Below are 16790 nucleotides of genomic sequence, written 5' to 3'. Positions count from 1 at the left end.
ATACATGTATAATAATTTACAAAGTAGAATCACAATTTTGAAGAGCTTTCATATCAGCAATAAGGTACCATTACAATGAGAAAGCCTTTAATTATGTTGTAAAGGTCTGGTATTCCAGGAAAATGTCACCTCAAAATAAATTTCTAACAGTTAATTATCAGTGATATTTAACATGTACAAAAATTAAATATCACCATATAATCCTGTAATCATTTTATTGCTTTTGTAGACATTTCAATATTTAAGGTTTTTCAAGTAACAATGAAAAAGGCTTGCCACTGAGCCCAGTTCTTAGTTTTCTATGGAAAACCATATGATATTCTTGTGCTTTGTTTTTATAAGTAGACCTTTAAAATCATGAGAAAAATATTCATTATCACCAAGAAATAAACATAAAATTATACAGTGTACCTTAAGTTGTTAAATTCCTAAGAATTAGATTTAAATATGAAATATATTACCAACAAAATAAATAGAATTTCCCACTTTTTATCAGGGTCCAGACAAAATCATAAATGAATATAAGAATTTAAAACAGCTATGTAAGAAATAAAGTTCTGTAAACAATTGAAAGTTTATGAAACATGCAGTTGCATGCAGTTGCATAAATGAATATAAGAACTGAAAACAGCTATGTCAGAAATAAAGTTCTGTAAACAATTGAAAGTTTATGAAACATGCAGTTGCATGTTTTCTAGGTGAAGAGATAAATACTACATATTATTAATCTTATATATGTAAAAAAGTTTCATAAAATATAGCATATAAAATAAAAATATAAAAATTCTGATTGAGAATAAGAATAAAAGCCAAATACTTCTTATTGGTTTGAATAGTTAGTAGAAATTTTATTAATGAAAGTACAAAGAAGCTCGTATCACATGTACATGTAGGTCTACCTCATGTTTCTAAATGACCATGTAATAGTAAATATGGACATTCTATATGGACATTCTGGACATGACCAAAATCAGTGCCACAATAACAAGTAGCCACAAGAACTGTTTTTTAAAAAGCTCAACCAGATAATCACTTACCTCAGTAAACTGCTTTTGTAATTTAACCAAACAGAGACAATCTCTTAAGCTTGAATGTCAAGCAGTCAGCAGTGGGCTCATTCTCACACAACTCTCAGTATTAGCCAATCCACAGCAGTCTCACTTGAGTAACCATGTTTCCACAGATGACGGCAACCTTTAAGGCTCTGAAAAACCACCAATCCTTATACAGTGAAGTTTACTGTATAAATGTTTAAAATTTTAAAATATGTGAAGAATTTTAATGTATTGATGTTCAATTGTTCTCCAATTTGGCCAGTGGGATGCCATTAAGTTTCTCTATTATTTTAACACTATGGGCCCAGTGCATGAATTTGTGCACTTTGAAAGGAACTGTGGGCTGCGAGGCTGTGGTGGGCACAGGCCCAGGTCTTGGCCCATCCTCCGCGCCCCCGCCCTGCCCTTCCCGCCGTAGCAACCGGTCCCCTGTCTACCAGCAGCCCTGCTTCAGCCGCCACTGCTCCCACATACTGATGGTGCCAACCCTTCTCGCACCCGCTGATGGCATGGAACGATTGGGGCCGGCCACCGTCAGTGGGTGCGAGTGGCGGCTGCTGCCCCGATTGTCCCTCAGGAGCAGGGGGAGGTAGAGAAGCCCTCAGGAGCCATCAGGACCGCAGCCACCACTCACATCCACTTGTGGTACCAAGTGATTGGGACCGGCTCCAGGCACTAGCAGCAGGTGCGAACGGTGGCTCTAGTGCCAGGAGCAGGTGTGAGCAAGACCGTTGCCAGCAGCAGGTGCAAGTGGCAGCTCCAGTGCTGGCTGCGGGTGCAAGCGATGGCTGCCAGCCCCTATCGCTCCTCAGGAGCAGAGGGAGGTGGAAAAGCCCTGAAGGGCGATCGAGGCCAGCAGCCACCGCTTGCACCCGCTGTTGGCGCCAAGCAATCGGGGCCAGCGCCGGGTGCCGGCAGCGGTGTAAGTGCCAGGCAGGACCACGGCGTGCGGGAGCAAAGAATTTTCAGTAACCACCATAGGCTTGCCCTGATGACAGCGACCGGCACCTTGCTTTGGTCTAGTGCCCCCACTCACCTGTTCCACCATCCCACCACGGCCAACACCTGCCATGTTCCATGTGCTCCCCCTCGTGGTCAGCGCACATCATAGCGACCGGTTGTTCAGTTGTTCAGTTGTTTGGTTGTTCAGTTGTTTGGTTGTTCCGACGTTCTGTCTATTTGCATATTAGGGTTTTACTAGAATATATATAGACATTATTTTAACATATCTTTATTATGTTCCAAGAATTTCAATTTGAGATTATCAGATGAGTTCTCAATAATGTGTGTGAAAATTTTTCACAGAGGAAGCTCTTTTAGTATTGGAGGTCTCAATTTATATCCCATTAGTCACAAATATAAAAACATTTATGTGACAAACACATCCTGTACCCAGCACAGACCCATAATTGAAATTTTATTTATACTACACCATTTAGAGAGACTGGCTATATTCTTTTAAAAAGCATTTTTAAAAATAATGACTCTCTTAAATCTTTCTGCTGAAGGATATTAAAGTATGCATGCAGGGAGGACTGGTTGATGCCAGTCATTCCTTGAGGAAAACTAGAGTGGCTGAATCACTGACCTGCTGGTAATTCTTTCCTTCCCTAAAGGTGTAAATGTCCAGAATTGGAAAAGCCCTCAGGACATCACACATTCAGTGCTCTCCTAATTTCTTTACATTTCTGCTTACAATCTTTCATACAAAAAAAAAAAAGGGGGGGGGGAGATTTACCTATATAGATATTAAGTTAATTTCACAAGTACTTTAATACTTTTTTTCATAATTTTGAGCTGAAGGGCTAATCTACATAAGTTGCCTGCTGTACCATTAAAGAAAACCAGACCAGGAATGTGAAGAATTTGTCTGTGCTCTGTTTATTTGAAACAGAGAATACTTACAGCAATCATCATTTCTCCTGTTGAACAGGAGAAAGAATATCTGAAAGTAAAATTATAATTCTTCATGAGTATAATATAGTTCTGTTTTATCCCTTGTGTGTGTGTGTGTTTTTTTTATTATTATTCTAATCCTTTTTTTAGTTATACAGGTGGGGTAAAAGTAACTTTACAGTTGTGAATATGCAAAACACAGTTTATCCTTGTATTATTATTTATTAGTTATTGTATTATTTCCCGTACTACAACTGTAAACCTACTTTTGCCCCACCCTGTATTGGTGTCTGATGAGATTAAGTCAATATTGAGAATTAGGTATTTTGAGATGTTGCCACTGACAATGTATTGTTTATTAAAGCAAGGCACATTTGTGTACATAGTGAATTAATATCTAATAATAAAGCCTATGCTTGATTAAAGAAGTAAATGGCTAGAATGGAGAAAATATGAGGCATCCACATGATCAACATCGACAACAAATTACTAAAATTCTTATCAAGCAAAATAAGTAGGGTAGTTAATAAATAGCCCAGAAAGTGTCAGTCAGTGCCTAAGGAGAAAGATATACGGTACTTCTTTTTTCCTCTGACTTTGCATAATGCAGATTGAAGACTGCAAACCTCTATGTTGAACTGCCAAACTTTTCTCTCTGGTGTTCTATGTGCTTGCTCCATCATTTTCTTAACAACATCTGATTTCCTGGAATTCCACAGCTGTACATGCTCCAGAGTAAAGCTGGCTTCAGAAAGCCAAGCCCTCTAAATGAGCCTTCCAACTCCTGGTAATAAAGTTTTCTGACAGGAATTAATTATGACAAGGAAAACAGCTGCAGCATATTCACACTTGCTGAGATCCAATTTGAAAATAACATTGGTTTCTTCCAGTTTTTGGAATTCATTCATCCCACAAATAAAGATCAATTATTTATAAACTTATTTAGAATAAGATAAGGAAGTACTATATTAATGATTAAAAACAAAACAAACAGAAAAACCTATAGATTCAGAACTTTTTTTGCCTCTTTTACATCTTTTTTATAGGGCTCATTTTTTTTTTAAACTTAAATTTGTGTGTGTTTTTCTTTTTCTTGTAAGTGAGCTTTCTATTTCTTTTTCAAAATCAATATTGCTATTTTTAAATTTCAAATATAAAATATGTGACTCTTATGTTACACTTTAGATTAAGTGGAATTGCTATGTTTTTAGTTTCATTAGTACTACCAGTTTTCAAAAATGATGATACCAATTTGGACTCCCATTTAAGTATGTTAGAGTTCCATTTTTGTTGTTGCTAATGCTATTCTTGTTTGTTTGTTTTATGACGTATTACTTAATCTCCAAGCATAAGGTGGTTTTATAATGACTTGACTGTTATAGATTTCTAGCTTTCTTTATAGTCAGAGAAAATATTCTGATTCAAATCTTTTAAAATTTGTTGCAGCTTGCTTTATGGACTGGCATGTGGCCAGGTTTGGTGACAACTCAATGTTTCCTTGAGAAAGAGTGCACTTTTTGTGGTGGCTGGTGCTTTGCTGTATATTAACTCCATTAGGTCAAATGTATTGAAAATATTGTTCAAATCTTTTATAACTGTAATGATTTCTTTTCATCAGATTTTTCATTCATTACTGAGGTAGGTATTTAAAACCTCTAATTGTGACATTTCTATTTCCTTTTATAGTGTGGCAATGTTTGTAAGTACCGTATTTTCCGGCGTATAAGACGACTGGCGTATAAGACGACCCCCAACTTTTCCAGTTAAAATACAGAGTTTGGGATATACTCACCCTATAAGAAGACACCTGGTGTATAAGATGACCCCCGACTTTTGAGAAGGTTTTCCTGGGTTAAAAAGTCATCTTATACGCCTGAAAATACGGTATGTATTTTGGAGGTATATAGTATTATATGCATAAAAATTTAGAGTTGTTTTATCATCTTTCTGGATAAATGTGAAGGACTGTCTCTTTTAATATGTAGCAATTATTTTTTCCTTAAATTCTACTTTGTCTGAAAGGAATTTATATGTGCTAGTTTTCTTTCGATTAATGTTTGTATGAAATATCTTTTTTTCCCATGCTTTTACTTTCAACCTTTTTTTGTCTTCTTATTTCCTTTTATTATATTACTAGAGGCCCAGTGCATGAAATTCATGCATGGAGAGGGGGAGTCTCTTAGCCCCACCTACATCCTCTGCAACTTGGGACCCCTACACCTTTTTCTTATCTAGCTAACCTCTTCACATTTAAAAAAAAATAATGAAATATCACCTACTATAGGAAATCCTCTTTGAACAAATGTCTTTATAATCTGTATTAAGTATTTTCATAGTATATCATTCTTTTTCTTTAATAGCTACTTAGAGTGGATGCAATGTGGTTTTCATTCTTGCATCTGAATTTTTTCTTCTTGCTCTTGTAATAGCAAAGCTTATCCAATTTAAATTTGCCCCTCAAGGGCTTATATTTGGTTCAGTTTCTAGTTGGCTCCCTGCTTTTTTTTTAAGCAATAAATTTGGGTTGTGATAGTAAGCCTCACTTGTAATCAAGCCTATAGGTCTCCCTATCTGAATATTTCTATAATACCTATCACTTTAGCATACCAGAGATTGTGTTCATTTATAGAAAATAACAATAAATGTCACCTGATCATTTGATCTTCTAGCAATATTTTATAGCAAGATGTATTATTCTAGTAATTTAACTACTACAAAACTGAGGCATACAGAAATAAATCACATTGAACAATAAAGAATGACTCAAATACCAAAGCATAGTACACTTACCTCCCTTGTCCTGTGCCTCAGATATCATAGTATAGTACACAGTTCACATGGAACTCAGCTTCCTTTAAAATAGGAAGGAATGCTATACTCATGAAGCAGCTACTTCCACACATATTTTTTTTTATTTGATTCACAGCACATACTCTTTGTACTAATTATTGGAAAATCATCCTAGCAATTGCCTCTGTTCTTCTTTGTATTGTTGCCTTACATTCTGATGTTATTACTGCGCTTTTATCATCCACTTGCTCTAATAAGATTGTGAGTTTTTTAAGGGCAGAGATCATGACTTGAGCTTGTGTCTCTCTGTCATGGTGCCTAGATAAATATTCAAATACCATCCAGTCCAAATGACTGTGAGGGGAGAGGCCCACCGTTGCTGGAGACCTCTGATTTTTATTTAAGGGGCCTCACTTGTTCTGTGCCTTTACAGAGGGGTGAGTAGGAGCTGAGGGAATTTGAGGAAACCCAGACAGAATTCTCCTCCTAAAAGATTTTGCTAAGTTGGTGCCTGGGACCATGGGCATTTGTCCCATTCAAACCAGGACACACAGCAATAACAAAGGCACTAGTCTCCTACTGTTAATGCGTGGGGATCAAACCCCAGCTTGCAGGAACTTGCCCCCGCAGTCAGGACCAGGCCGCGGGGTAGACCTGGGCTGGTGCTCCTAACTCTGGGGAGAGGGAGACTTTCCGTGGCTGCAGGCTAGAGGCCCTGGACTCCGTGCCATGTGCCCGAAAAGGTCCCTAGCGCAGGTTGGTCAGCGGAGCGGCTTCTTCACCTGGGATTGCAGGGCAGCTTGGCAAGGCTCGGCCAGGCTCGGCCTGGGCTCTTCGCCCCGTGATTGCGGGGTGGCTCAGCTTGGCCTGTTTGCCCCAGGATCACAGGGAGGCTTGGCCTGGCCTGTTCTCCCTGTGATCGCAGGGCGGCTCGGCTTTCCACCAGCTGCAGCTCGCCAGTCTCCTATGGGCTGGGGGGAGCCGACCAGTGGAGCCCACAGCATATGGCAGCAGCTGTAAAGGCTGCCATGGCAACCCAGCACTGACTTCTGGTTGGTCAGCCTTTGGTAGTGATAGGTCCTTATAAGTCACAACCCTGGGCTTTTATTATTAGGATAATTTATTTTTTCCATGACCATTTATCCCCTTTATACCCTCTTCCACCTCTCCCCCACCAATCACCACACTGTTGTCCATGCCTATGAACTCTCTCTCTCTTTTTTTCCTTTTTTGCTCAACAGAGCTGTCTGCCTGCTTTCAATATATGAGTCTATAGACAAAATCTATTATTTTATTATGTAAAGTTATTTATAAATGCCAACAAAATGTAGTCAGAGGAAAATTACCAGCTCTTCTGTAGATGAATTTCACTCCCTGGGAGTAAATTTTTATGTCAGCTAATTGACATTCCCAAGTATTATATTTATAAAAATGAGGCTACTATAGAGTGATTTTTATCTGGAACACAACTTGGACTCAACATCTCTATCTCATCATTATAGATGCTAAAACTTTACTTCCTCTGTAGAGTGTTAGATTAATAATAATACCAGAGTTAAGAACTTTTCTTCAAAAATATGTACAACCTAACACTTGCATAAGATTTTATGGTTTTGAAAGTGATTTAGCATTTAATAAAATTTTTTAGCTTATATTCTTGAATCTCCTTAACAATGCTAGAGGTGGGAAGAACAGGTATTATATTTCTCAATTTGCCAATAAAGACACTAAGAAAAATTTTAGTGACTTTCACTGAGTAATACAGCATATATAGTATATTAGAACTAAGAAAAGTACTCATGTCTTCCAAAGCTTGGTATAATTTTTTTTTTTCAAAAAGTACATTGTTTCATGTACTTTACAAAGTAGTCCCACTGATATTTCAAGTACCCACCTGGCACGGTATATAGTTATTACAATATTACTTACTATAGTCCCTATGCTGTACTTTATATCCCTGTGACTATTTTGTGACTATCAATTTGTGGTTCTTAATCCCTTCAGCTTTTTTACCCAGCTCCCCTACCCCTCTCTTCTCTAGCAACTATCAGTCTGTTCTCTGTATCTAAGTCTGTTTCTACCAAAAAAATGTTTTGTATTTACTTCATTCAACATCTACTTCTATTATATGCTTGCTCATCCTATCTAATAAAGAGGGAACATGCTAATTGACTGCCACACCCTCAAAGATGGTGGCGCCCACAGCCACAAGATGGCAGCGCCCAGTCCCTTCAGCCCTGCTGGGGCAGCAGGCGTGTGGCACAGCCGGGCCCGCCCCCAGGCGGGTCCGGCCACTCTGCACACTTGCCTCCAGAGTCCCCCCGTTCCCGCAGCCCCCCAGCCACTCAGGGCTAGCCCAAAGTGCAGGCAAGCCTTGGATGGCCGCTGTCCAGCCACCCAGGCCTGCCCTAGGCTCAGGTAACCAGGGCCGTCCGAGGCTTGCACTGCTGGCAGTGGCAGCAGCAGAGGTGTGATGGGGGTGTCGCCTTCCCCTGATAGCTGGGTCACCTCCTGCCCCTGAGAGCTCCTGGACTGTGAGAGGGGGCAGGCCGGGCTGAGGGACCCCCCTTCAGTGCATGAATTTTCATGTACCGGGACTCTAGTACACTTTATAAAATTTATTAATTCTTGTCCTCTGTGTTATATAGTTTAAACCAGGGGTCCTCAAATTTTTTAAACAGGGGGCCAGTTCACTGTCCCTCAGACCATTGGAGGGCTGGACTATAGTTTAAAAAAAAACTATGAACAAATTCCTATGCACACTGCACATATCTTATTTTGAAGTAAAAAAACAAAACGGCAAAAACACCCGCATGTGGCCCACGGGCCGTAGTTTGAGGATGCCTGGTTTAAACTTTTAGATTCCATATTTTGCTTAAATTTGTCATTGCAAAAAGCGATATGTTTTATAACAGAGAGAGAATATCTAAGTCACAGAATCATAAAAATATAATTTTAATATAGTAGATATCCGTGGTATCTATATGCCCAGTTTTCTATTCATATTTATGACTTCTAAGATAACGCCACATTATCAGTCTATGAAGTTCAGTTTGGTTCCTACACATTTACTAGTATAAAGGTTAATATATGACCTAGTGTTGGCCAGTTTGAGCCCCCTACCTGCCAGGCTCTAGCACTTGTTGAGGATGGGTAGGTGAGTTATGATAGCTCAGTCATCATTAGTTTGAAAGCCTTTGCTAAAACTCTTAAGAAGAAGGTTGTACTAGGATTCTCCAGAGAACAAAATCAATGGAAAGTGGAGATATTATTTAGGAACAATCTGACTCTTGTTGGAAATAGTTCCCAGAAAATAGAGAGTATATTTAAATTTATATGTGAGGAATATGAAGCTTGGGATCTGGAAAAGTTCAAACATGGAGGCAGAAACAGGCAGCACTTGGTTCTATGGTAGCTTAGGTGGGAAGCTCATGGAGAGTGGAAAATATGCAGATGTGCCTTCCTACATACTAGTATCTATTAAACTCATGAAAAACATTTTCTATTCATGCCAATGGATCAGTAATTAAGTTTCATAGATTAAAGATGGAGAAGCAGATGGAAGTTTCTCATGCTTTCGACTGCTAAACCCATATCTGGTAAGATCACATCTTTCTTATTGTGTTTACTCATGAGGCAGCTTTGTAAAATCACGAAGATTCAGGATCTTTGCTGGGACTCGGGATTTGAAAATATAAGCATGAAGAGTAGAACTTAGAGTTACTTAGTGCTCACCATGCAACATTAAGTAAATATATTTAGTACTCGAAATAACACTTTGAAGTACCAAACCCAAAAGGGATGGAAGTGGGCATCTGAAACTTGAGATACCAATGATGTGATAGGCTTTGGGTCATCTGCTTTCTGCTTACATCTGCATTTCTTCTTATCCATTCCCCACCTTGCTGTTTTCAGCTCAGATACGGTAAAGTTTTCTAGCCCTTATTGAAATACCACTGTTCTCTTCTACCTTGTGTTCCGTGTGAACATGTCTCTTACCATCTGGACTAGCTATCACCTCCTCATAATTTACATGCAATTATCTCAAATATAATCCCTTCCAAAGCATTGCTGATTACTACAGAAATGATAGGTCATCTTTTTTATATGCCCCCTTAATGTTGTATATTTTTCCTTCCCAATAGTCTGCACAGTTGTGAATATTAAATTATTTATTTTCTGTTATCCCTCATGACTATAAGCCACATAAGGTTAGGGACCAGGTTTGTGGGTTGCCTTTTCTAAATGTCTTTATCTCAAATTCTTGACACAGTACCTAGAATAGAGCCAGCATTCAGAAATAAATTTTGACATATAAACTCTGGCCCAAAAGCCCTCTATAAGTTTTATAGACCTAAATAGTACAATTTCCAAAGTTGATATAACTCACATTGGTTTATATCATGGAAAACATGTGACTTCTATGACAGACTACCATTTCTATTAGAAACAAAAATAAGTTTGGACAAAATATACAAAACACTTATCTCTTAAGCACTAGACAATTGTCTGTGCAAGAATATAATTTCTGAAAGATGGAAATCTCCTGAGGTGAATCTGCATTGTCCTGACTCTTTGTCTGAGACAGTTTCCTGATCATGGGGTATTGAGCTGGAGTCCATCTGTGGATAGTGTTCCAAATGTATTCAGGAGGCAGAGATGATAATTGGGACAGTTTAAATGTTTGGAATCTGGAGAGAAGGGAACCACAGAGAGGAAGTTGCAAAAAGAAGATGCCAAGAAATTACTGTAAGGGTCCCATGAATACTTGGCTTAAGGATGGGCTAACCGCATGCAAGTGAAACTAAAGACACTAGAAAACTGCTTGAGACCTTGGACTTCCAAATCAACCAGAATGGAGAAACCACCTTAACACCTTCTTAGCACCTTGAGTATCCAGCTGAGACACCAGGAAGACTGGGTTTAGGAGTAAGGGCTATGCTAAGACCTATTCTAGATCTTCACTAACAAAGTTGAAATCCACACCCTCACTAGCTCCATGGTGAGAGTTCAGAGAGTGAGTCCAATGAAAGCTTGGGAAACTGCTTGAGATTTTCATAGATCACCTTACAAAGCACAAAACCAAGCGTATGTAAATGGAAGCTTTATAAATATCTGTAATACCACATCTAAACACATGAGTGATGGCAATAGATGTGATGTGTGCTTATTACCAGCCCCAGTGGAAGAATTTTAATGAAAAATCATACTGAAACCAAAGAGAAAAAAGAATATTTTGAAAGCAGAAGAGAATAAAGATACATTATATACTGAAGAAAATAAAAAATGATGTCTTTCCTTTCATCATAAACAAAGAAGACCAGAAGAAAATTAATGAGCTTTTAAAGACTGAAATAAAAGAAAGAATCTATAAACCCCAACTTCTATATTAAGTAATAATATTGATTAGAAATAAGGCTGAAAAAATACATTTTTAATTAACAAATTCAGAGAAAATTAATTGCTAACAGAAATGCACTGTAAGAAATGCTAAAGGATACCCTTCAAGGTAAAAGCAGGTAATAAATAAACACCTATATTATAACAATTAGTAAAGAGCACAAGTAAATGTAAAAGAAAAGGCATTGTTATTTTTCTGACATAAATTTTCTTAAAAGACAAGTATTTTAAACACAAACTAATAAAATTGAAAGGTAGAATTTAAAACATTCATAGAGATAAAATCCTATATAATAAAAGCCTAATATGCTAAGTGCCCGGTCATCCAGTCGGCCGCTCAACCAATCAAAGCATAATCTGCTAATGATATGCTAAGGCCGCTCAACCGCTTGCTTGACATGCACTGACCACCAGGGAGTTAGACAGTTGATCGGTCAACCAGTTGCTATGATGTGCACTGATCACCAGGGGGCAGATGCTCCGAATGGTAGGTTAGCTTGCTACTGGCCCCATGCACTGGTGGGGTCCCTCAGCCTGGCCTGTGCCCTCTCGTGATCTGGGACCCCTCGAGGGATGTCAGAGAGCTGCTTTTGGCCCAATCCCACAGGCCAGGCCAAGGGACCCCACTGGGCATGTATTTGTGCACTGGGCCTCTAGTTTATAATAAAATAAAATGATGGAGTGAGAAAAGTAAACATAGTGTAGGTGGTTTATTGTGTTTGTGATGAGGTGAACAGTTGGAAGTGGGAAATGTCAAATCTATATATATAAAAGCCTAAGCGACTGACCAGCCAACTGGCCAACCATCCAGTAGCTATGACATGCAATGACCACCAGGGGACAGATGCTCAATGCAGGAGCTGCCAAGCTGTGGTGACTTGGCAGCTGCAGTTCTCAGGTGATGCACCTGGAACCAAAGAGGAGGGAGCCCGATTCCAGGTGGGTCACCCGAGAACCGCCCCTCGCAATCTGGGACCCCTTGGGGGATGTCAGAGGGCTGGTTTCCATCCAATCCTCACAGGCCAGGCCAAGGGACCCCAATGATGCACAAATCTGTGCACTGGGCCTCTATTGTAACATAAAAGTGCAGAGTGTGAAATAAAACATGGGCAGTATTTTGTGTGGAACGTGAAGTGAAACATTGACTACAAATAAACTCTAAAGATGCATATTGTGAACCTTGAAGCCAATACTTAAAAACTCCTTCCAAAAATTGCAATTTATAAGTCTATAGACACATAAAATAAAATACGTACTAAAAATACATTTTTGACTTCTAAATAGCTAAAGAAAACAGTTGCTGCCTAAATCTGTGCCTTCACATAGAAAAAAACAACACTAACAACAACAACAAAAAGGATAGATAAATACAGACTGGAAAAGATACAAAGTAACTGTTATTAAGAAAATGGGGCGGGGTTGGGGAGGGTGGGAATCACCAAACCTCCAAAAATATTTTCTCCCATATTTCCTGCAAGCTGTTGTGGCAAGCACGAACTTCCCAAGGAAAGCTTTAGGAAGAACGGCAGAGAGCTGGCATCTGCTCTAAAATTACTCTAAAACTACCAGAAAGACAAAGTCCACTCTAAATGGCAGTTAATATAGCTATAAATGAGAGCCTGATTACAGGTATGGGCCTTGCAATTAGGTGGAATTCAAGTGTTAGTATTTCAAGGGGACACTAGAGGAGAAAAGGGCAAAGAAAAGAAAAGCCCCCTTTATCCATCCTGTGATGAAGTTAAACACACACAACCTCAGCAAAGAAGGAAAAATGAGAATTCTGCCAAACAAAAAAGACAACCAAAATATTGGTAGACACTAAACACCTCTTCTTACCACAAAGTAATAAAAACACTGACTTTAATCTTAAAACCTTTTGCACTCGGATGTCGAGTGTGACTCGACATGGTTAGCATTAGAATAAAGGAATCGAGAAAAAAGCAAGTGAGTGCAAAGGGTTAAGAGAAGAAAGAGTTCTTTCTTTTTTTACAGCAGCGTAGTATTCCATTGTGTAGATGTACCACAGTTTTTTAATACACTCATCTGCTGCTGGGCACTTAGGCTGATTCCAAATCTTAGCTATGGTAAATTGTGCTGCTATGAACATAGGGGTGCATATATTATTTCTGATGGGTGTTTCTGATTTCTTGGGATATATTCCTAGAAGTGGGGTCACTGGGTCAAATGGCAGTTCCATTTTTAATTTTTTGAGGAAACTTTGCAGCTGTAAAAACGAAAGAACTTTTACCATTTGCAACAGCATGGATGATCCTAGAGAGCATTATGCTAAGTGAAATAAGCCAGGCAGAGAAAGGTAAGTATCACATGATCTCACTCATATGGGGAATCTAATAACCAACATAAACTGATGAACAAAAATAGACCCAGAGACACAGAAACATCAAACAGACTGTCAAACCTCAGAGGAAAGGCAGGGAAGGGTGGAGGGGAGGGGTAGGGAAGAGATCAACCAATGAACTGGTGAAGGCTTGGGAGGAGAGAGGGCGGGGGGGAGGAAGTGGCAGAGGGCAAAAAAGGAACTTATGTAATACTTTCAACAATAAAGATTTATTTTTTAAAAAAGAAGAAACTAATAAGGATTCTTATATTACCCCAAATCCAAAAATATAAAATTATAAGTTTATATTTAACTTACTCATTTAAAAGAAAAGATTTTCATCCAGTTGGCATAGCTCAGTGATTGAGAGTCAATCTATGAATCAGGTAGTCATGGTTTGATTCCCGGTCAGGGCACATGTCAAGGTTGTGGGCTTGATCCCCAGTATGGGACATGCAGAAGGCAGCCAATCAATGATTCTCTTTCATCATTGATGTTTCTATCTCTCTCTCCCTCTCCCTTCTTCTCTGAAATCAATAAAAATATATTTGAAAAACAATTTTCAATTTGACTTACAAAGTAAAAACCAAATATATGCTGTAGATAAGAGATGCACCTAAACAAAGTAATTAAGGCTAAAAATAATTGAAAAATGATATTCTAGTCAATGAGAACAATAAGAAATCAGGTGTTGTAATCTTTAAATCAGGCTAAGTTCAAGCCAATCCCAAAAATATTAAACATGAAAAAGAAAGGCAATTTTTGTTTGTTTGTTTTAAATGTTTATTGTTAAAGTATTACATATGTCCCCTTTTTCCCCTATTTCTTAACCCCCCTTCCCCTCCCTGCCCCCCCCCCCCCCACCCCAGCTCCAGCCCTATTGTCTGTGTCTATGTGTTATGCATACAAGTTCTTTGGTCAATCACTTCCCACCCACCCACTCTCCCCTGCCTTCCCTCTGAGATTCCACAGTCTGTTCTATGCTTCTATGTCTCTGGATCTATTTTGTTCATCAGTTTATTTTGATCATTATATTCCACATATGAGTGAGGTCATGTGATACTTGTCTTTCTCTGTTTTTTTTCCCCTTAGCATAATACTCTCCAGGTCCCTCCATGCTGTCTCAAAGGGTAAGAGATCCTTCTTTTTTACTGCTGCATAGTATTCCATTGTGTAAATGTACTACAGATTTTTTATACACTCCTTTACTGATGGGCACTTGGACTTTTTCCAGATCTTAGCTATTGGAAATTGTACTTCTATGAACATAGGGGTGCATATTCTTTCTGATTGGTGTTTCTGATTTCTTAGGATAAATTCCTAGAAGTGGGATCACCAAGTCAAATGGCAGTTCCATCTTTAATCTTTTTTTAGGAAACTCCATACTGTTTTCCACAAAGGCTGCACCATCTGCATTCCCACCAACAGTGTATGAGGGTCCACTTTTCTCCACATCCTCACCAGCACTTGTCATTAGTCAATTTGTTGATGGTAGCCATTATGACAGGTATGAGGTGATAACTCATTGTCCCTTTAATTTGCATCTCTCTGATGATCAGTGATTTTGAACATTTTTTCATGTCTCTTGGCCATCTGTATGTTCATTCTGGAGTAATGTCTATTTAGGTCCTTTGCCCTTTTTTAAATTGGATTGTCTTTCTTTTGTTAAGTTGTATGAATTTCTTATATATTTCAATATTAAACCTTTATCAGATGTATTATTGCCAAATATCTTCTCCCATACAGTGGGTTCCCTTTTTGTTTTGTTGGTGGTTTCTTTTGCTGTGCAGAAGCTTTTTCTTTTGATGTAGTCACATTTGTTTATTTTCTCCTTATTTCCTCCTATGGATACCTAGGAGATGTATCCATAAACATATTGCTATGAGAGATGTCTGAGATTTTGTTGCCTATGGTTTCTTCTATGATTTTTATGGTTTCACAACTTTACATTTAAGTATTTTATCTATTTTGAGTTTATTCTTATGTAAGGTGTAAATTGGTGGACTAGTTTCATTTTTTTGCATGTATCTGTCCAATTTTTTCAACACCATTTATTAAAGAGACTGTCTTTATTCCATTGTATGCTTTTTCCTTCCTTTGTCAAATATTAATTGAGTGTAATAACTTGGGTCAATTTCTGGGTCTGTATTCTGTTCCATTGATCTATATGTCTGTCCTTTTTTTGTTTACAGTGGCTTTGTAGTATAACTTGATATCTGGTTTTGTGATCCCTCCAACTTTGTTCTTTCTCAAGTTTGCTGTGGTTATTTGGGTCTTTTTTTGGTTCCATGTAAATTTTTGGAGTATTTGGTCTAGGTCTGTGAAATATGCCATTGATATTTTAATAGCGATTACATTAAATCTGTAAATTGTTTTGGGTAGTACGGACATTTTAATGATGTTGATTCTACAAATCCATGAACACAGTATATTCTTCCATTTATTTATACCTTCCTCTATCTCTCTCTTTTTTTTTTTTTAACGTTCTGTAGTTTTCTGAGTACAAGTCTTTTACCTCCTTGGCTAAGTTTATTCCTAAGTATTTTACTTTTTTTGCAATAGTAAATGGAATTGTTTGTTTAGTTTCTCTTTCGGTGAGCTCATTATTGGTGTGTAAAAATGCCAGGGATTTCGGGGTATTAATTTTATATCCCACTACATTGCAGAATTCATTTATTAAATCTAGTCATTTTTGGGTGGAGTCTTTAAGGTTTTCTATGTACAATATCATGTCATCCTCAAGTAATGAAAGTTTTACTTCCTCCTTACAATTTGGATGCCTTTTATTTTTTCTTCTTTTCTGATCTCTGTGGCTAGGACTTTCAGTACTGTGTTGAATAAGAGTGGTGAAAGCAGACATCCCTTTCTTGTTTCTGTTCTTAGAGGAAATGGTTTTAGTTTTTGCCCATTGAGTATGATGTTGGCTGTAGGTTTACCATGCATGGCCTTTATTATCTTACTAATAAAAGAGGAACATGCAAATTAACCACCACTCTGCTATGCTCACAGCCAATCAGAGCGAGTATGCAAATTAACCAAACAAAGATGGAGGTTAATTTGCTTATACAGGTGAGACCAGCTGGGAGGGGCGTGACGCCTGCTATGAGGGAAAGGCAGGCGGAGGGAGCTACTGGAGCGGTGCTCTGGACAGAAGCGAGGACTTGCCAGAGCCGGCTCCCGTGGACTTGCTGGCTCCAGGTGGGCCAGGAGCAGGGACATGCTGGCTCCCAGGCAGCTGGGAGTGAAGCCAGGGGAAGGAAGGCCTATTCTTGCATGAATATCATGCAGGGCCTCTAGTATTGATATATAAT

This window comes from Eptesicus fuscus, chromosome 2 (genome assembly GCF_027574615.1).
Source record: "Eptesicus fuscus isolate TK198812 chromosome 2, DD_ASM_mEF_20220401, whole genome shotgun sequence".
In the NCBI taxonomy this organism is placed as follows: Eukaryota; Metazoa; Chordata; class Mammalia; order Chiroptera; family Vespertilionidae; genus Eptesicus; species Eptesicus fuscus.
This window is presented reverse-complemented; position numbering follows the sequence as displayed.